At 43.9% G+C, this 22,585-nt stretch overlaps 1 long non-coding RNA gene across 1 annotated transcript in view; it reads right to left on the bottom strand.

The window, feature by feature from the left end:
• The window catches only part of LOC134935532 (uncharacterized), a 148,056-nt gene extending 126,904 nt beyond the window's left edge, over nucleotides 1-21,152 (bottom strand). Inside the window, exons 1-2 of the long non-coding RNA XR_010180228.1 lie at nucleotides 21,037-21,152; nucleotides 19,097-19,238 (exon numbers count right to left, since the gene is read on the bottom strand). This is a non-coding gene — a long non-coding RNA (uncharacterized LOC134935532). The remainder of the gene's footprint in view (nucleotides 1-19,096; nucleotides 19,239-21,036) is intronic.
• Between the last annotated feature and the right edge of the window lie 1,433 nt (nucleotides 21,153-22,585).

The following is a 22,585-nucleotide window of genomic DNA, read 5'->3' on the forward strand; positions in this document are numbered from 1 at the left end:
GTCAGCTCAGGCATATACATAATTTGGGTAATTCCAAGTTGATCGCAGCAGGAATTTTGTTAGCAGTTGGGAAAAACCATGTGCACTGCAGGGGAGACAGATTTAACATGTGCAGAGAGAGATAGATTTGGGTGTGGTGTGTTCAATCTGCAATCTAATTTGCAGTGTAAAAATAAAGCAGCCATTATTTACCCTGCACAGAAACAAAAATAACCCACCCAAATCTAACTCTTTCTGCACATGTTATATCTGCCTCCCCTGCAGTGCACATGGTTTTGCCCAACTCCTAAGAAAATTCCTGCTGCGAGCAACTTGGAATTACCCCCAAAGTTCCCTGATATTGCCTCTAGTTGCCAAAAACCATTAGAAACCCATCACTGAATAAGAGGTAATGCGACTGCTGGCCAATGTCACTAACACTTTCCCTTCCTAATAATTCCCACACTTCTGAATGGGAATCCTAATACCAGGTCACAGGGGTGGCTCTAGTTGCCAGGACACCTCTGCCTAACCTGTACTCTGTCTTCACACTGGGCTTTGCATTCGCAATCTGAGGTGCATGAAAATTCTAAACAGGCATTCAGGTCTACGCATATAAAATATTATATGGCGCCAAGGATTCTCATAGGCCTGTCTGATGTGCCAACTCTCTTCTCCCAGATTTTGGTGCAGCTCTTAATGTATTAGTGGGTAATAAACTGCTGATTTCTCAACTAAAACTCAATTAAAATTAAAATGATAGCTGTAGCAGGTACTCTGCTATATGTCCTAGAGTAGGCAAAAATGAAGTATAATCTGTATGCTCCCTGGATACACTTTGTGGGACAAGCAGTTAACTATTTTACAAACTTTAGAATAGCATGATGGCTCGCTAGAGAAGGCTTATTAAAACGTGAACCAAAGTATCTGGACTTTTCTAGTCTCTCACACGCAGGCCTGTTTGGACCAGAGTTTCTGTTAGGAGTAAGGGCTTGTTATTTGGTCACAGGTCCTATGTGATGCTGAACCCTAGAGCCGAAAGGTAAACATACTGTATGGAGCCCTTTGTGCATTGTGCTTCCAGAGCTAGACTTTAGTAGAGAGAGCTTATCATAGATCACAGGTTCTCAAACTCGGTCCTCAGGACCCCACACGGTGCATGTTTTGCTGGTCTCCTCACAGAATCACAAGTGACATAATTAGCTCCACCTGTGGACCTTTTAAAATGTGTCAGTGAGTAATTAATACACCTGTGCACTTGCTGGGTTACCTGCAAAACATGCACTGTGTGGGGTCCCGAGGACTGAGTTTGAGAACCACTGTCATAGATAAATGGTAAAAAAACAAAAACACAATACAAGTTGGTGTCAATTTGCCATTAATTTGATTTCTCGTCAAAAAGCGTATACAGTGCACTGTTTGAAATGCAGTCCCATTTGCATTATATATTACAAACAGTTCTCTGACCAGATGAAAACCCTATTTTCTGCTGCGGGGTACACTGGGCTCCACAAGGAATGACATTGGGGTGTAGACTAGAGTAAGATCTTGATCAGAGGCACCAAACAGGCTCAAAGCTTTGACCTTAACATAGAAACATAGAATTTGACGGCAGATAAGAACCACTTGGCCCATCTAGTCTGTCTCCTTTTTTTTTATCCTTTAGGTAATCTCAACCCAAGATGCATAGCGCCGCCTCCTATATCACTCCGCCTCCGTGCACAGGAGCTCAGTTTTGTAGTTGGTGCCATGCAGTAAGCAGGCACTTAACAGGGGGGCTGCTCCAGCAGCCCTGAGAGATCCTCAAGCAGCATTCGTGGACGCACTGGTAATTCCATGGAACTTTCGGCTGCCATACGTGTTCCCTCCGGTGTCACGCTTGCCCAGAGTAATAAGGAAGTTCAAGCAAGAAGGAGGAATCCTACTTCTGATCACTCCAGTGTGGTCCAGACGGCAGTAGTTCTCAGACCTTCAGGGTCTCTCGATAGAGCGTCCCCTTCTACTTCTGCAGTGCTCAGATCTACTCGTTCAGGGACCCCGTGTATATCAGGATTTACCCAGATTGGCTTTGACGGCATGGCTCTTGAAGCTTCCATCTTAAGGGCCAAAGGATTTTCTGAGGCGGTCATTCAAACCATGTTGAAGGCCAGGAAACCGGCTTCTGCTCGGATTTATCATAGGGTCTGGAATTCTTGCTTTGCTTGGGGCGCATCTAACAATCATGACGCTTACAAGTTTAGTATGGCCAAACTTTTGGCCCTTACACAACAAGACCTGGACTTGGGCCTTCGTCTGGCCTCCATCAAGGTTCATATTTCTGCCTTGCCGGTTTGGTTTCAGAGAAAAATTGTGACCTTACCTGATGTGCATACGTTCACTCAGGGTGTGTTGCGGATTCAACCTCCTTATGTCCCGCCGGTGGCTCCATGGGACTTGTCGGTGGTTCTGGAGGCGTTGCAAGGGTCTCCGTTTGAGCCTCTTGAATCTGCAGACCTTAAGTGGCTTTCTCTTAAGGTATTGTTTCTGCTAGACGGGTGTCGGATTGGGTGCCTTGTCTTGTAGGTCACCATATCTGATTTTTTACCGTGATCGGGCGGTTCTTAGAACACGTCCCAGGTATTTACCTAAGGTGGTGTTTTCTTTCCACCTTAATCAGGAGATTGTGGTTCCGGCCTTTGCCTCTCCTGATTTGTCTTCCAAAGAACGGTCTTTGGATGTGGTATGGGCTCTCCGTATCTACATGAAGAGAACTGCCTCCATCGGGAAGTCTGATTCTCTCTTTGTTCTGTTTGGTTTTCACAAACGTGGTTGGCCTGCTCACAAGCAGACCCTGGCCAGTTGGATTAGAATGGTGATTGCACATGCTTATGTACAGGCTGGCCTTCCAGCTCCTGCTACCATCAAGGCCCATTCTACTCGGTCGGTTGTACCTTCTTGGGCGGACTGCCGTGGTGCGACCCTTGAACAATTGTGCAAGGCGGCAACGTGGTCCTCAGTGAACACGCTCGTAAGGTTCTATGCCTTAGATACTTCTGCCTCCCAGGATGCTTCCTTTGGACGCCGGGTTCTTGTGCCCACTTCAGTGCATCCCCTCCCATAAGGAACTGCTTTAGGACATCCCCAATGTCATTCTTTGTGGAGCCCAGTGTACCCAGCAGCAGAAAACGAGATTTATGGTAAGAACTTACCGTTGTTAAATCTCTTTCTGCAAGGTACACTGGGCTCCACAAGCCGCCCACCCTGACGCACTGAGCTTCTTTGGGTTGGTATGGCATTAGCCGCTGACACTTTCCTGTCGTGAGAATGTGGTGTATGTGGCTACTAACGGTTGTATGGACAAAAATGCAATGTAGATCCTCTGGTAAGTGCGCACTAATATAGCAGCTCAGTAACATGCAATGTTGACTCAGAGGCAACTCCCTGAGAAATACCTCCACCCTGTTAGATAGGATAAATGCAGAACAAAAATGATACCCATACAACCAAGCGCGTCACAACAAGGGAATGTTGAAGTCAGGGGCTCACTGAACTCAGTAGTCCATTCCTACAGGTTTTAAATAATGTCCCAAAGGAAGAAATAGAGAGTGCATATAGTGAAGCACAGTTATATAAAGTGCAAGGGTATTAGCACACTGAAAAACATTTATTAAAAATGAAATCACATCAAGTTAAAAAGTAGCAGCCTCTGAATATAACACAAAATGCACTGTGTATAGTAGCAAGTGGAAATATCCACACAGAATCACAGAAAAAACAGTAGCAGCATCTGGGTATCACACAAAAGGCAATGTGTATGGCCACAAATGATCTGTGTACATAGAGAGTCCAATATGGGTAATTACCGGAGGTAGGTGAGAACTATCTTGCGACAGTTCTTAAAAGCGTTTAGGTTGAAATGTTTCCACGGCAGCCGCAGCGCCTCCTCCACCTTTCGTCCGGTATACAGCCCAGGCTCTCCCCAAAGATGATGAGATGGATATAACCAACGCGTTTCTACCCTTTACATCGGGTCTTTATCAAGGCATCCAGTGACATCCTGTTCCCCTACTTCCCCTTTTAAATATAGGGTAACCAATGGTAATGCGGCGGGCGCAGATGGCTTTAATCCGCTCCTAAACTACAAGCCCCAAGAGCCTCCGCACGCCCCCGTCATCATCTCATCATCTTTGGGGAGAGCCTGGGCTGTATACCGGACGAAAGGTGGAGGAGGCGCTGCGGCTGCTGTGGAAACATTTCAACCTAAACGCTTTGTAGAACTGTTGCAAGATAGTTCTCACCTACCTCCGGTAATTACCCATATTGGACTCTCTATGTGGACAGATCATTTGTGGCCATACACATTGCCTTTTGTGTGATACCCAGATGCTGCTACTGTTTTTTCTGTGATTCTGTGTGGATATTTCCACTTGCTGCTATACACAGTGCATTTTGTGTTATATTCAGAGGCTGCTACTTTTTAACTTGATGTGATTTCATTTTTAATAAATGTTTTTCAGTGTGCTAATACCCTTGCACTTTATATAACTGTGCTTCACTATATGCACTCCTCTATATTTCTTCCTTTGGGACATTATTTAAAACCTGTGGGAATGGACTACTGAGTTCATTGAGCCCCTGACTTCAACATTCCCTTGCTGTGACGCGCTTGGTTGTATGTATTGGTACCATTTTTCTTCTACTAACGGTTGTAGTCTCTTTTACCTACTACTGCATTGTGCTGGTTAACAAAACTGAGCTCCTGTGCACGGAGGCGGGGTGATATAGGAGGCGGCGCTATGCACCTTGGGAAGAAGATCAAAGCTTTGAGCCTGTTGGGGCCTCGGATCAAGATCCTACTCTACACCTCAATGTCATTCCTTGTGGAGCCCAGTGTACCTCGCAGAAAGAGATTTAACAACCGTAAGTTCTTACCATAAATCTCATTTTTGCATCGCATAGCTGATAAGTCAGCTTCCCTATCAAAAAAATTAAACAACATTTGTCATTCTAAACAGTAGGTTATAATTTTATTGGAAAATGCTTCCAGTGTTCTATTATGTTATTTTACATTTCAAACACGCCTATTGGAACAATAGTAGTGATCGCATCTCTCCACCTACATGGAGTCTAGAGAGTGGTATACATAAACAATTCGCTAAAATCATAACCCACAGGGACTTAACATGATCTATCCTAATAGAATTGGCCTTTTCATAAACTGCCATAATAGGGCATGGGCAGACAGCAGAGCAGCAGCCTCTACAGGCAAGATCCCTATGGTTGAATCCTGATAAAGCACCCCTTTTTCCAGTACATGGTTTGAATAATGGGACCTGACTCCTCCAAAGCAATGGAAAGCAATAGAGTTTGGCTCTGACTTTCTCCCAATGATTTAGCGGCACTAACTGGGACAATAATAGCTCTCTCTTACACATTTTCTCTCCTATGCAGGAACTCACAAGATCTCCTCAGGTTTTCTTAAAAACCTTGTCCTTGCTAGTCAGGAATACCTATCAGTATCCCCCCATGTCATATGGGAGATATCCAATTGGAATTCTCTTCCAATTCCAAATAACAGGCCCGCATTAGACCCTCTGATGATTTTAACGATAACATCAGATGTGTCTCAACTGGCATAGGATCATTTCTCCCAACAAAGATCTATATGAGGAGAATTGTCACTGGAAAAAAAAAAAAAATTGCCTTTCTAAAAGTACCTTAGAATGGAGAGCTGGTAAACACCAGTTGAGTCTCTAACCTCACAGGACACACAATGCTCTAGTTCTGTTCTGGACAATATGACAGCTATGTCCTTAATCAACAGAATGGACAAAATCTTTTAATGTTCCTTTCTGCAGCAGGGTACATTGTGTTCCACAAGGAAACATCGGAGGTGTATAGTGGATCTTGATCCAGAGGCACCAACAGGCTAAAGCTTTAGGCTGTCCCAGGATGCATTGGGACCTCCTCCATAACCCCGCCTCTAGGCACTGAGAGCTCAGTTTTCGGAGTTGTTGCCTGCAGCAACAGGTCACTTTACAGGGGGGATGCCCAAGGGCTGTATGTCAGGGTAACACTTCAGCGCTGTAGCTCCATCACCACCCAAGCGCCGTCGCATACTCCCAGGGCCTGTTCCCGGGTACTTGTGGCGGAGACGCTCCAGATTTAGGCACACTGTCGTAGATGCTCTCCTGGTTCGCGTGGCTGCTAGAGGAGGAGGTAAGAGGGTGCCCCAGGTAGGGCCCGCCTTTAAATCGCGTTCCGTCTGTGACCTAGGGAGATGGGTTGCGGCGCTGGCGTGGACTCCACTAGACCAGTATAGGTCGTGTGTACTAACACCCCATTTAATAAGACTCTTAGTACCCACGGTGGAAGTCCAGCATAGGGGAGGGAGTGCTTGACCTATAGCCCCTCCCCCGGCCCAGGGCGCCATCTACTGCAGATTTTCCCACCCTGGAGGTGCCTCACACTCTCCCTCACTCCCTGACTGAGACGCCGGGCACCATTTTATGAGCATAGCTGCGGCTGGTCTCCAGATCTGCAGGGCAAGGTTTCCCTTGTAAAGCCGCCTGTATACAGTGCTGTGTCTTTACAAAACACTTAAGTATCCTACATGTCGTTATACAGACAGTGTTAGTTGAGAAAGTGTACCTAGTACTCCATATACTGTACGAGTGCTCAGATATATCCTCTCTTACTGACCGCATTGTGAGATTTTATATATATATATATATATATATATATAATATCTTATACGTCCTAGAGGATGCTGGGGACCACATCAAGACCATGGGGTATAGGCGGTTCCACAGGAGCCATGGGCACTCTTAAGACTTTTCAGTGGGTGTGAACTGGCTCCTCCCCCTATGCCCCACCTCCAGACCTCAGTTTTAGAAATGTGCCCAGGCAGACTGGATGCACTCTGAGGAGCTCTACTGAGTTTCTCTGGAAAAGACTTATGTTAGGTTTTTTATTTTCAGGGAGATCTGCTGGCAACAGACTCCCTGCTTCGTGGGACTGAGGGGGCAGAAGCAGAACCAACTTCCTAAAGAGTTTCATGGCTCTGCTTCTGGCTGACAGGACACCATTAGCTCCTGAACGGTACTGAACGCTAGCCTGGTCTAGATACTCACTCCCACAGCACGCCGTCACCTCCCTCGCAGAGCCAGAAGTCAGAAGACAAATGTGAATATAAGAAGATTGAACTTCTATCAAGTAAGTAACGGCTGAGGTCCGGCGCGGCTGGTGGGAGTGCAGCGCGCCATTGCTGCCCACACACACAGGCACTGCAGGGTGCAGGGTGCAGGGCGCGGGGGGGGGGGCCCTGGGCAGCAAATAGACACCTCAATACTGGCTAAAAGGGGGCATAAGGTGCTGCTGGCACAGCCCTACCCCCGCCAGTATAAATATTAGAGTGATTAACTGAGTGTAAGGACGCGCCATTGAGGGGGCGGAGCTTCTTCCTCAGGCAGCCAGCACACTGCTCAGCACCATTTTCTCTCTCTCCTCAGGCTGCAGAGAACACGCTGGTCCTCTCCTCCACTTCTGACAAGTACAGGGTGCTATTAAGGGGGAGCACAAAGTGATTGTGGTGCATTTAATAGTGTGAATTACTGTTTAAAAGCGCTATTTGGCTGTGGGCATTCTGTGTTCACAGGCATACCATACTGGCGCTGGGATTGTGAACTGGCTGCTCCTATACTGTAGTAAATACAAAATATTCTCCAAAGCGCTTGCAAAGAAAACAGTAGCAGCCTGTGTGAACACAAAAAAACAGAGCTTTCACCAAACCCCTAAGTGCAACAGTAAATTAAATAAAATTGCCATCTTTTATTTGCACTATTGGATTTTCCTTTAATTTTAGGACTAATGATCCATATTGTGATGGATTTCTGATGTGATTTAAGAGTGAGATTCACTGCCAGTTACCATTGTGTAAGCCATTTTATGAATTTCTAAACAGGAGCGCCACGTGTGGCCAATTTTATTTAATTTACTGTTGCTCCTATACTGTGTTCCTCTGACAGATTTTACTGTGGGTCTGTCCCCAAAATAAGTCCCAGTGTGTCTGTGAGTGTGCTGTACACGTGTGAGGCATGTCTGAGGCATGGAGTTCCTCCCCGGAGGAAGCCATTTTAGGGACACAGTTTTGTAATGTGGTGGCGCTGCCGGCACACCAAGAGCTTGCATGGGTGAAAGAGATACGTGACAGTATGCATCTGATTAACCAAAGATTAGATAAGTCTGAATTTAAGGCTGCATGCTGGAGAAAATCTGTGGAAGATGTGATTTTTCAGGATGCGGTTATTCCTTATGCAGGCGGTCCCTCTGGGTCACATAAGAGACAATTTGCGAATGTTGTAAACACTGATACCGACACGGACTCTGATTCTTGTGTCGACAATAGTGACTCCAGAGAGAGAGAGATCATAAATTGGCAAAAAGTATACAATATATGATTGTGGCAATAAGGGAAGTGTTGGAGGTTACAGAAACCACTCCTGTTCCTCACGAGAAGGCTTATTTATGTAAGGAAAAGAAATCCAAAGTCACGTTCCCTCCTTCAAACAAACTAAATGCTCTCTTTGAAGGGATGTGGGTGAATCCTGATAAAAAATTTCGTATCCCCAAAAGGATTCAGGTAGCTTACCTTTTCCCGGCTGAGGACAGAAAAAAATGGGAGTCACCCCCTGTGTTAGACAGTGCACTTTCCAGGTTGAAAAAGAAGGTAATTCTCCCTGCACTTCGCACGGCTTCACTCAAGGAGCCGGCAGACCGTAAAATGGAAACAACATTGAAATACATTTATGTTGCCAATGGTACGCTGCTCAGGCCCACTATTGTCTGCGCGTGGGTGAGTCGCGCTATTGAAAAATGGTCAGAAAGCGTGTCGTCAGAAATTGACATGATTGATAAAGATGAGATACTTCTTAAGTTAGGGAATATCAAGGACGCTGCCGCCTACATGCTGGAAGCAATGAAGGATATTGGGCTCTTGTGTTCACAAGCCGCTACCATGGCAGTATCGGCTAGGCAGGCGTTGTGGATTCGCCAGTGGAACGCGGATGCTGATTCCAAAAGAAACATGGAGGCTCTCCCATATAAAGGTGAGGCCTTATTTGGCGATGGCCTGGATGCATTAGTCTCGGCGGCTACCGCAGGTAAGTCGACATTTTTGCCCCATGCGCCTGCACTGGCAAAAAAGACCTATCACCCGCAAATGCAGTCCTTTCGGCCCAATAAATACAAAAAGGCGAGAGGTTCCCCCTTCTTTGCAGGTAGGGGGAAGGGGAAAAGGAAAGAAGTCCGCAGCGCCTTCAGGTTCCCAAGAGCAGAAGTCTACCCCTACTTCTGCCAAATCCTCAGCATGACACTGGAACTCCCTCGCGGGAGGCCGCTCGGGTGGGGGCACGTCTCAAACTCTTCAGCCAAGGTTGGATTCTGTCTGGCCTGGATCCCTGGGTGTTGCAAATAGTATCCCAGGGATACAAACTGGAGTTCAAGACGTTCCCCCATGCCAATTTTTCAAATCGACCTTGCCAGTTTCTCCACCAGAGAGAGAAGCAGTAACAGCGGCAATCCAAAAATTATGTCACGACCAGGTCATAGTCCTGGTACCGTTGTCACAACAAGGGCGGGGTTTTTATTCAAGCCTCTTTGTTGTTCCGAAGCCGGACGGCTCGGTTAGACCGATCCTAAACCTAAAGGATCTGAATTGCTGCCTGAAAAAGGTCAAGTTCAAGATGGAATCACTTCGGGCGGTGATTTCCAGTCTGGAGGAGGGGGACTATATGGTGTCGGTGGACATAAAGGATGCTTACCTGCATGTTCCCATTTATCCTCCTCACCAGGCTTATCTGAGATTCGCGATTCAGGATTGCCATTACCAATTCCAGACGTTACCTTTTGGTCTCTCCACAGCGCCGAGGGTATTCACCAAGGTGATGGCGGAGATGATGGTCCTCCTTCGACAGAAAGGAGTCAATATAATTCCTTATCTGGATGATCTCCTGATGAAGGCGAGATCCAGGGAGCAGTTGTTACAAAACATATCACTCTCTCTGTCAATACTCCAACAACACGGGTGGATCATAAATTACCCAAAGTCACAGTTGGAACCGACGACAAGGTTGTCTTTCCTCGGAATGATTCTGGACACAGAAGTTCAGAGAGTATTTCTTCCGGTGGAAAAGGCTCTGGAAATCCAGAAAATGGTAAAACAGATCAACCATCAAGTGTGTTGATCCATTAGTGCATTCGGTTGTTGGGGAAGATGGTGGCGGCCTACGAGGCCATACAGTTTGGCAGGTTCCATGCCAGAGTATTCCAGTGGGACCTGTTGGACAAGTGGTCGGGGTCACACCTACACATGCACCGGAAGATAATCCTGTCGTCAAAAACCAGGATTTCGCTCCTCTGGTGGTTACACAGCACTCACCTACTAGAGGTACGCAGGTTCGGGATTCAGGACTGGGTCCTGGTAACCATGGATGCAAGTCTCCGAGGCTGGGGAGCAGTCTCTCAGGGAGAAAACTTCCAAGGATGTTGGTCACATCAGGAAGCCTGCCTTCACATAAACGAGCTGGAGCTGAGAGCCATTTACAATGGCCTTCAACAATTGGTACATCTTCTTCAAGACCGTCCCGTGCAGATCCAGGCGGACAATGTAACAGCAGTCGCATACATAAACAGGCAGGGCGGAACGAAAAGCAGAGCGGCAATGGCAGAGGCTACAAAAATCCTCCGCTGGGCAGAAAAACATCTACAAGCTCTGTCGGCAATATTCATTCCGGGAGTAGACAACTGGGAAGCAGACTTCCTCAGCAGACACGATCTCCATCCAGGAGAGTGGGGCCTCCACCAAGAAGTCTTCGCAGAGGTGACAAGTCTTTGGGGAGTTCCTCAAGTAGACATGATGGCATCTCGCCTCAACAAGAAGCTTCAGAGATACTGTTCCAGGTCGAGAGACCCTCAAGAAGTAGCAGTGGATGCGCTAGTGACCCAGTGGGTTTTCCCGTCAGTGTATGTCTTCCCTCCACTTCCGCTGATCCCAAAGGTACTCAGGATCATAAGAAAAACAAGGGTTCGAGCAATCTTCATTGCCCCACACTGGCCAAGGAGGGCTTGGTACCCAGATCTTCAGCAGTTGCTCTTAGAAGATCCTCGGCCTCTTCCTCCTCGAGAGGACGTGCTGCAGCAGGGGCCGTGTGTGAATCAAGACTTACAGCGGCTACGTTTGACGGCATGGCTGTTGAGCGCCGGATCCTAGCCAGGAAGGGTATTCCCAAGGAAGTCATCCCCACTCTTATTCAGGCCAGAAAGGGAGTAACGTCGAAACATTACCACCGGATTTGGAGAAAATATGTGTCTTGGTGTGAATCCAAGAAAGCTCCTATGGAAGAGTTTCACTTAGGACGTGTCCTCCATTTTTTACAGGCTGGTGTGGAGGCGGGCCTCCTATTGGGATCAATCAAGGTCCAGATTTCGGCCTTGTCAGTGTTCTTCCAAAAACAATTGGCCTCTCTTCCAGAGGTTCAGACCTTCGTGAAAGGGGTTCTGCACATCCAGCCTCCATTCGTGCCTCCAATGGCACCATGGGACCTTAACGTGGTGTTGCAGTTCCTTCAATCGGATTGGTTTGAGCCTCTACAAAAGATAGAGTTGAAGTTTCTCACTTGGAAAGTGGTGATGCTTTTGGCTTTGGCATCTGCAATACGGGTGTCTGAATTGGGGGCCTTGTCTCACAAGAGCCCTTACCTAATCTTCCATGAAGATAGGGCATAGTTGAGAACTCGACAACACTTTCTTCCTAAGGTGGTTTCATCTTCCACATAAACCACCCTATTGTAGTGCCAGTAGTTACTGACTCATTCACTGAATCAAAGTCTCTAGATGTGGGTAGAGCTTTGAAAATGTATGTTGCTAGAACGACTCGTATACGGAAAACAGAGGCCCTGTTTGTCCTGTATGCTCACAACAAAATTGGGTGTCCTGCTTCCAAGCAGACAATTGCACGTTGGATCAGAAATACGATTCAGCAAGCTCATACTACGGCTGGATTGCCGTTACCAACGTCGGTAAAGGCCCACTTCACTAGGAAGGTGGGCTCATCCTGGGCGGCTGCCCGGGGAGTCTCGGCATTACAACTGTGCCGAGCAGCTACTTGGTCAGGGTCAAACACATTTGCAAAGTTCTACAAGTTTGACACCTTGGCCGATGAAGACCTAAAGTTTGGTCAATCGGTGCTGCAGGGTCATCCGCACTCTCCCGCCCGCACTGGAGCTTTGTTATAAACCCCATGGTCTTGATGTGGTCTCCAGCATCCTCTAGGACGTATGAGAAAACAGGATTTCGATACCTACCGGTAAATCCTTTTCTCCTAGTCCGTAGAGGATGCTGGGCGACCGTCCCAGTGCGTATTTTACCTGCAGTTTACTTATTAGAGTTACACAAGTTGTGTTATCTTAGTTTCAGCATGTTGCTGCAATTGTTTCATGCCTGTTGGCATGTGTTATGTTGAATGCCATGTGTGCAGAATGGTTGAGGGTGTGAGTTGGTATGTATCTCACCACTAGTATTAAAGGAAGTCCTTCCCTCGAAATGTCCGTCTCCCTGGGCACAGTTCCTATAACTGAGGTCTGGAGGAGGGGCATAGGGGGAGGAGCCAGTTCACACCCACTGAAAAGTCTTAAGAGTGCCCATGGCTCCTGCAGAACCGCCTATACCACATGGTCTTAATGTGATCCCCAGTATATATATATATATATATATATATATATATATACACACACACACACACACACACACACACACACACACACACACATACATATATACATACATACACACACACACACAAGTATTCTTGTTCTTCCTTTGTGATGTCACCTCTGAATATATATTGAAGAATAAGAGGAGACTGTAGAGATTCACCTACTATTGTCCTCGACATCTTAAATGGAAATACACTAAGTGTGGAGCGACTTATTACTCCTTTTACAAATGAACCATGGACTTTGAACTTGTTTTTATGTATATATAATAAGTTTTATGATGGAACATGTTGCCACCGTGTTTTGACTTACGATTCCTCTGGAAGGTGCTCTGATTCGTTGACTCCAAAATGTGGAAATTAAAAAAAAAACCAAAAAAAAAAAAACAATGTGTAGATCGTTCTTTTTTAACGCAAATCGTCTCTATGTCAATTGTCTCTACATCAAGTTTAGCTCCAGCGTACCGAGACTCACACTAAATAGCATGAATATATGTTCATAAAGGTATCTTCTATCCTCTATTTCCAAACATCTAGTGCTCGATTCACCACAATGTGTACAGACAAAGGTATAATAAGTGAAGGGTAATCTGGTTGGGAGCGTACCCCGGAACTCACACAAGGGATGCAGGTTCTAAACACATCTAGTTATCTTTGGGGTATGACACACAGCGTACCCAAACTCTTGATAAAGGTCACATGTTCGAAACGTGTTGATACTGCTATCAGGAGTGTGAGTAGCCATAATTTTTTAATCTATGTACATTTTTAAGATTTTTTTTTTTCTTATCCTTGTTTTTTGGACTTTTTATTGATTGTTATCCTTTTGGATGTTCTTTACTGTGGACTATAAAAATTTTTTTAAGACTATTGTGTACAAATAAACCTTTTTTTTTTAAAGAAAAAAACCTGTGGATACTCGTTACCTTGGTGGATAAGAGTTGGAAAAAGGGATACTTTACTGATCGCCTAGAAAAGATACCTTGATAGGAGCAGCCCTCCATTTCAAAGTGTGAGTCAGGGTACGAGATATATGTGGGCACTGTACAGTTAAAGATACCGTGATGTGTTTGATCTCTGCACCGTTCCTGTGAGTGTTGCGATACGCATCCTTTTGCGATCAGTTTCCCTTTTGGGCCCCATATTTCCGTTTATAAACCTACCAATATAGAAATATCCAAAGATACCTTGATGTGTGTTTACACCATCCCTTATCTGTGCGAGTGGGGGTACGCTCTAGTTTGAACATTTCTGTGAGATATACTAGCTGACCTCAGAACCTACTACACATTTGTTCCCATTTGTTTCCATTACTTTACTGAGAATACAAGCTGTACGGCTGGAGATCTGAATATTTGAATAACAGCGCTTGAAAGATACCCTTATAGGAGTCATCATACACCTTGCAGTGTGAGTTCGGGTACGCTGTGCGATTTACCCTAAAGATACCTAGATGTGCACGTAGCCTGTATTTCTCCTGTGAGTTTTGGGGTACACGTCCCATGTAGTTCTTTCCTATATATATTTTTTTCTGAACAAATTTGTTTTTTCCTCTTTATACCCTACGGTGCTTCGATAGAACACTAAAAAAAGGAATTAAATGTAATACCCTGGAACTGTAAGCACAAATCAACTGGCACTACAGGTGCCAGCATGACTTTAATAAAAGTAAAATGTTTGCTGGAGTTGCATAGCACTGAGCCAGCAGCCTACAGCTTGCAGCACAGAAGGGGTTAACAGCCCAACTCACAGTAAGACAGATCAGTCTGCAAAAAAAAAAAAGCAGATGCAGGACTCACCAAGTTGCAACTCAGGGCGGGAAATCCCAGATAGAATTTCTCCCTGGGAGAAAAAGGTTATAAAAGGCTGTCATGCAGGAGCAGCATGATCTTTGCAGCCTGGTGTCTTTGCAGCCCAGAAGCACGTGTGTTAGCTAGCAGAAACGTGGTGGATTAGCTGGAAAGATGTAGCCCCAGTGAGGACTCCCCACATGTTTAGGTGGGTAGATATGCCAGACACAGCAAGGCACCTGATAGAGGGAGTGATCGCAGTGTGAGAGCAACAGTACTCGGAATCCAGTGAAAGGGTGATGCCAGGAGAAGAATGTGCGTTACAGGTGTGAGTCTCGAGAGAGGAGGTATCTGGGGAGTGGTCGGAAGCCACGCGGCAGGATTAGAAGCCCCCCATGGACAAGAGTCCTCGCTAGAACAGAGAGAGACGGTAACCTGGTATGTGTAGCACTACTGGTCACAGAATGCCCTGGTACGTAATGCTGTTCGCCATGTTTATGCCGCTGCGACTAAGTGATGCGCTGGAGGAGGTGCCCTGATATGTGATCTAATGTAACTGTTATGCTTTGCGCTGGAGGAGGTGCGTTAAGAAGTTATCCCTGCTATATACCTGCTTTGATGTTAAAATAAACTTTATTCTGTTTATGAGATGGCCTGGCGCCCAATTCTTTATGCGCTGTACCGACACCTGTAGTCCACTCCCACAAGGCACCTGTAATTAAACACCTGATTATTCAGGGGACCCTCTGGTATCTGTGCCTGAACCCATGACCAGCCGGGGCAGAGTAAGTGTGATGCACTATACACAGTGACTGCAGATTTTGCATACCTAGTACCAGTGGGGTTTTACATTAAACACAACCTTTTTTTGGGCACATGTTAATTTTTGTTGTATTTGAGTACATGCGGGTCAAAATCCTTTTTGATAAATATATGAATTGACCTATTAGAACGTACCACACATTATTTTTTATTTGTTGTTATATTCATGTCTGATCTGAGCACACAAATTACCTGGTCGTAGAACGGACCGATGAACCTCAATCCTTGAAAGATACCTTTATAGGAGTCATAGTTCGGCGTGCAGTGTGAGTTTGGGTACGCTGTGTGTCATACCCCAAAGATACCTAGATGTGTTTAGAACCTGCATCCCTTGTGTGAGTTACGGGGTACGCTCCCAACCAGATTACCCTTCACTTATTATACCTTTGTCTGTACACATTGTGGTGAATCGAGCACTAGATGTTTGGAAATAGAGGATAAAAGATACCTTTATGAACATATATTCATGCTATTTCGTGTGAGTCTCGGTACACTGGAGCTAAACTTGATGTAGAGACAATTGATATAGAGACGATTTGCTTTAAAAAAAGAACGATCTACACATTGGTGGTTTTGTTTTTATTTCCACATTTTGGAGTCAACGAATCAGAGCACCTTCGTATACCTTTATGTTGCGCTGAGTGTGTAAAGAGGGCTCAAACTTCTTGTATGGTATTTCTTGTTTTAAATGTGGTGACATTTATCTGAGCCCTTAACATCTTGGCTGCATTGCGCCTTATTGGTTAACTCTCCAAACCCAGTCAAATATATATATATATACATATATACCAAGAAATTGAAGAAGCAGGGAGCGCCAATAGTGCATTAAAAGTGTATAACAATTTTATTATAAAAAGTCCAAGTCGGTAACAAGTATGAACCCGTACCATAAAAGGCGGTTAAACCACCGCTTGTATAACCAGCGCAAGAATTACTCCACAGTGCAAACAGCGTTCTCAGTTCGGAGTCCGTATGTCAGACCACGCCCATACGCGTTTCGTCATTCGAATGAATGATTCGAATTTTATAATAAAATTGTTATACACTTTTAATGCACTATTGGTGCTCCCTGCTTCTTCAATTTCTTGGCAGGATTATCACCCGTTCGGGATCGGGTGTCATTGGGGAAGCGACAGCTGGAAGTCCCAGAGGTGCACATTGACAAGTATCATCGGCCAGTAATACTGGATGTCAGTGACTGTGAGGAACACTGTTTCTTGTCCAGCCTTGGACTTGTAGTTCCACGGGACTTTAAATTTACCTTGTTCATGCGCTCATACTGTTTGTTTTAAAAAATATATATATATATATATATATATATATATACACACACACACATACATACATACATACATATACACACACACACACACACACACACACACACACACACACACACATATATATCGCTATATAATATATTAAAAAAAATAAAGGTAACACTAAAATAACACATCCTAGATCTGAATGAATGAAATATTCTTATTAAATACTTTGTTCTTTACATAGTTGAATGTGCTGACAACAAAATCACACAAAAATTATCAATGGAAATCAAATTTATTAACCCATGGAGGTCTGGATTTGGAGTCACACTCAAAATTAAAGTGGAAAAACACACTACAGGCTGATCCAACTTTGATGTAATGTCCTTAAAACAAGTCAAAATGAGGCTCAGTAGTTTGTGTGGCCTCCACGTGCCTGGATGACCTCCCTACAACCCACACAAGTTGCTCAGGTAATGCAGCTCATCCAGGATGGCACATCAGTGCGAGCTGTGGCAAGAAGGATTGCTGTGTCTGTCAGCGTAGTGTCCAGAACATGGAGGCACTACCAGGAGACAGGCCAGTACATCAGGAGACGTGGAGGAGGCCAACAACCCAGCAGCAGGACCGCTACCTCCGCCTTTGTGCAAGGAGGAACAGGAGGAGCACTGCCAGAGCCCTGCAAAATGACCTCCAGCAAGCCACAAATGTGCATGTGTCTACTCAAACGATCAGAAACAGACTCCATGAGGGTGGTATGAGGGCCCAACGTCCACAGGTGGGGGTTGTGCTTACAGCCCAACACCGTGCAGGACGTTTGGCATTTGCCAGAGAACACCAAGATTGGCAAATTCGCCACTGGCGCCCTGTGCTCTTCACAGATGAAAGCAGGTTCTCACTGAACACATGTGACAGACGTGACAGAGTCTGGAGACGCCAAGGAGAACGTTCTGCTGCCTGCAACATCCTCCAGCATGACCAGTTTGGCAGTGGGTCAGTAATGGTGTGGGGTGGCATTTCTTTGGGGGGCTGCACAGCCCTCCACGTGCTCGCCAGAGGTAGCCTGACTGCCATTAGGTACCGAGATGAGATCCTCAGACCCCTTGTGAGACCATATGCTGGTGTGGTTGGCCCTGGGTTCCTCCTAATGCAAGACAATGCTAGACCTCATGTGGCTGGAGTGTGTCAGCAGTTCCTGCAAGACGAAGGCATTGATGCTATGGACTGGCCCGCCCGTTCCCCAGACCGGAATCCAATTGAGCACATCTGGGACATCATGTCTCGCTCCATCCACAAACGCCACGTTGCACCACAGACTGTCCAGGAGTTGGCGGATGCTTTAGTCCTGGTCTGAGAGGAGATGCCTCAGGAGACCATCCGCCACCTCATCAGGAGCATGCCCAGACATTGTAGGGAGGTCATACAGGCACGTGGAGGCCACACACACTACTGAGCCTCATTTTGACTTGTTTTAAGGACATTACATCAAAGTTGTATCAGCCTGTAGTGTGTTTTTCCACTTTAATTTTGAGTGCGACTCCAAATCCAGACCTTCATGTGTTAATAAATTTGATTTCCATTGATAATTTTTGTGTGATTTTGTTGTCAGTACATTCAACTATGTACAGAACAAAGCATTTAATAAGAATATTCCATTCATTCCGATCTAGGATGTGTTATTTTAGTGTTCCCTATATTTTTTGAGCAGTGTGTGTATGTGTATACGGAATACAATAGAGAGGTATATAAGTCTGATGACGGAATGACGGCAGCATCTTTTTAATTCATTGCAACTCTAGATGTAAGTGCCTCATATAAATATACCTCCTCTATAGATCTCCTCTGAATACTGAGCTATATGGTGTTGCACCCTTAAGAAATGGTATTTAAGCACATTACCTAAGAAAAAAAGGGAACTAGCACACTGCCAGTAATATATTCATTTTTATTCATATATTTTTAATAAGCACTTACAGCACTTTCTCTGCACATATTCACTTTACTGCTAACTTTGCACAAAAATAGCACCAAGTCACTTTTCTAAGAGCAGTATATTGACACATTGTCTTGCATATACGTACAAACTCCACACCAATGCCTGGACGGATGGGAACGGAGAGTTAGTACGAGTAAGGAACATCCAGATGCAAAGACACCATAAACAAGGCGAATGTTCTGCATATGTCTGGTACGCATTTTTTAACTATCACTTAAGGATTTGCAACGTTTTATTCACAAACACTGAAGGCGCAACTGATTTATCACTAGAACATATATATATATATATATATATATATATATATATTACCAATGTCTTTACCAGAAAGAACCAGGCGGCACTCCCAAATTTCCAAGTCAGGCAGGTGTATTAGAAAATCATGGTGTCTTAAACAGGCGTCAACGTTTCAAGGCTCGCAGGCCTTTTCGTCAGGACGTATATACCAGTGAAAAAAAACTAGAAACATAGCTAACCAATGTGTCCATCTTACCTTTATACATACGAGTGCAGTTCAGCACGAGGACGCCCGCTGCTCCCGCCCGGCCGGTAATAGGAGGGATTGTATACTGACGTATTTCCTGTTAGTCGGTTACCAAGGATACCTTCAAACCATGTACGTCCGCCGCTGATTACTGCACATAAACAAAGTGATTACCATATTTCATCTTAAGTGTTTCAATATACCCATAGACAAATGACATAGATATATTGAATGTGCAAATAATGTGAAACATACAACATATATAAATCAATTAAAAAATATTAAAAACCGGAATATCAGAATACTTCATCATCAAAGCTATAAATATTATATATAGCACAATTATTTCAAATCCTAACCAAAGCGCTACCTTTACATTTTCATAATGTGTATATTTTAATATTACATCAATATAAGAACCATAGAACTAGAGAAATATATTCCAAGAGATTTTTTCATTAAGTCCTCGGGGCGAAATAGTATCTAAAATGTGTATCCATTTTGACTCACACTGACTGAGACGCCTTTTACGATCCCCCCCACGAATGTCATTGGGGATATGATCTACTATCTTATATCTTAAGGAGGATAGAGTATGTTGAGCCTCCTTAAAGTGGCGTGCCACCGGCTGATCGCAATCTTTATTTTCTAATGCAGCTTTTATAGCAGAGCGATGTAAGGCCATACGCTCTCTAAACGTGCAAATAGTTTGACCTACATAATATAGCCCACATGGGCACATTATGATATAGACAACAAATTGCGATGTACAGCTTAAAACATGGTTAATTTTAAACTTCCGTCCTGTATGAGGATGTTTAAAGTAACACCCAGGTTCCATAAAACTACATGTCGTACATGATACACAGACGTTGTAGGGAGGTCATCCAGGCACGTGGAGGCCACACACACTACTGAGCCTCATTTTGACTTGTTTTAAGGACATTACATCAAAGTTGTATCAGCCTGTAGTGTGTTTTTCCACTTTAATTTTGAGTGCGACTCCAAATCCAGACCTTCATGTGTTAATAAATTTGATTTCCATTGATAATTTTTGTGTGATTTTGTTGTCAGTACATTCAACTATGTACAGAACAAAGCATTTAATAAGAATATTCCATTCATTCCGATCTAGGATGTGTTATTTTAGTGTTCCCTATATTTTTTGAGCAGTGTGTGTATGTGTATACGGAATACAATAGAGAGGTATATAAGTCTGATGACGGAATGACGGCAGCATCTTTTTAATTCATTGCAACTCTAGATGTAAGTGCCTCATATAAATATACCTCCTCTATAGATCTCCTCTGAATACTGAGCTATATGGTGTTGCACCCTTAAGAAATGGTATTTAAGCACATTACCTAAGAAAAAAAGGGAACTAGCACACTGCCAGTAATATATTCATTTTTATTCATATATTTTTAATAAGCACTTACAGCACTTTCTCTGCACATATTCACTTTACTGCTAACTTTGCACAAAAATAGCACCAAGTCACTTTTCTAAGAGCAGTATATTGACACATTGTCTTGCATATACGTACAAACTCCACACCAATGCCTGGACGGATGGGAACGGAGAGTTAGTACGAGTAAGGAACATCCAGATGCAAAGACACCATAAACAAGGCGAATGTTCTGCATATGTCTGGTACGCATTTTTTAACTATCACTTAAGGATTTGCAACGTTTTATTCACAAACACTGAAGGCGCAACTGATTTATCACTAGAACATATATATATATATATATATATATATATTTACCAATGTCTTTACCAGAAAGAACCAGGCGGCACTCCCAAATTTCCAAGTCAGGCAGGTGTATTAGAAAATCATGGTGTCTTAAACAGGCGTCAACGTTTCAAGGCTCGCAGGCCTTTTCGTCAGGACGTATATACCAGTGAAAAAAAACTAGAAACATAGCTAACCAATGTGTCCATCTTACCTTTATACATACGAGTGCAGTTCAGCACGAGGACGCCCGCTGCTCCCGCCCGGCCGGTAATAGGAGGGATTGTATACTGACGTATTTCCTGTTAGTCGGTTACCAAGAATACCTTCAAACCATGTACGTCCGCCGCTGATTACTGCACATAAACAAAGTGATTACCATATTTCATCTTAAGTGTTTCAATATACCCATAGACAAATGACATAGATATATTGAATGTGCAAATAATGTGAAACATACTACATATATAAATCAATTAAAAAATATTAAAAACCGGAATATCAGAATACTTCATCATCAAAGCTATAAATATTATATATAGCACAATTATTTCAAATCCTAACCAAAGCGCTACCTTTACATTTTCATAATGTGTATATTTTAATATTACATCAATATAAGAACCATAGAACTAGAGAAATATATTCCAAGAGATTTTTTCATTAAGTCCTCGGGGCGAAATAGTATCTAAAATGTGTATCCATTTTGACTCACACTGACTGAGACGCCTTTTACGATCCCCCCCACGAATGTCATTGGGGATATGATCTACTATCTTATATCTTAAGGAGGATAGAGTATGTTGAGCCTCCTTAAAGTGGCGTGCCACCGGCTGATCGCAATCTTTATTTTCTAATGCAGCTTTTATAGCAGAGCGATGTAAGGCCATACGCTCTCTAAACGTGCAAATAGTTTGACCTACATAATATAGCCCACATGGGCACATTATGATATAGACAACAAATTGCGATGTACAGCTTAAAACATGGTTAATTTTAAACTTCCGTCCTGTATGAGGATGTTTAAAGTAACACCCAGGTTCCATAAAACTACATGTCGTACATGATACACAGACGTTGTAGGGAGGTCATCCAGGCACGTGGAGGCCACACACACTACTGAGCCTCATTTTGACTTGTTTTAAGGACATTACATCAAAGTTGTATCAGCCTGTAGTGTGTTTTTCCACTTTAATTTTGAGTGCGACTCCAAATCCAGACCTTCATGTGTTAATAAATTTGATTTCCATTGATAATTTTTGTGTGATTTTGTTGTCAGTACATTCAACTATGTACAGAACAAAGCATTTAATAAGAATATTCCATTCATTCCGATCTAGGATGTGTTATTTTAGTGTTCCCTATATTTTTTGAGCAGTGTGTGTATGTGTATACGGAATACAATAGAGAGGTATATAAGTCTGATGACGGAATGACGGCAGCATCTTTTTAATTCATTGCAACTCTAGATGTAAGTGCCTCATATAAATATACCTCCTCTATAGATCTCCTCTGAATACTGAGCTATATGGTGTTGCACCCTTAAGAAATGGTATTTAAGCACATTACCTAAGAAAAAAAGGGAACTAGCACACTGCCAGTAATATATTCATTTTTATTCATATATTTTTAATAAGCACTTACAGCACTTTCTCTGCACATATTCACTTTACTGCTAACTTTGCACAAAAATAGCACCAAGTCACTTTTCTAAGAGCAGTATATTGACACATTGTCTTGCATATACGTACAAACTCCACACC

Source organism: Pseudophryne corroboree, chromosome 6 (genome assembly GCF_028390025.1).
Source record: "Pseudophryne corroboree isolate aPseCor3 chromosome 6, aPseCor3.hap2, whole genome shotgun sequence".
NCBI lineage: Eukaryota > Metazoa > Chordata > Amphibia > Anura > Myobatrachidae > Pseudophryne > Pseudophryne corroboree.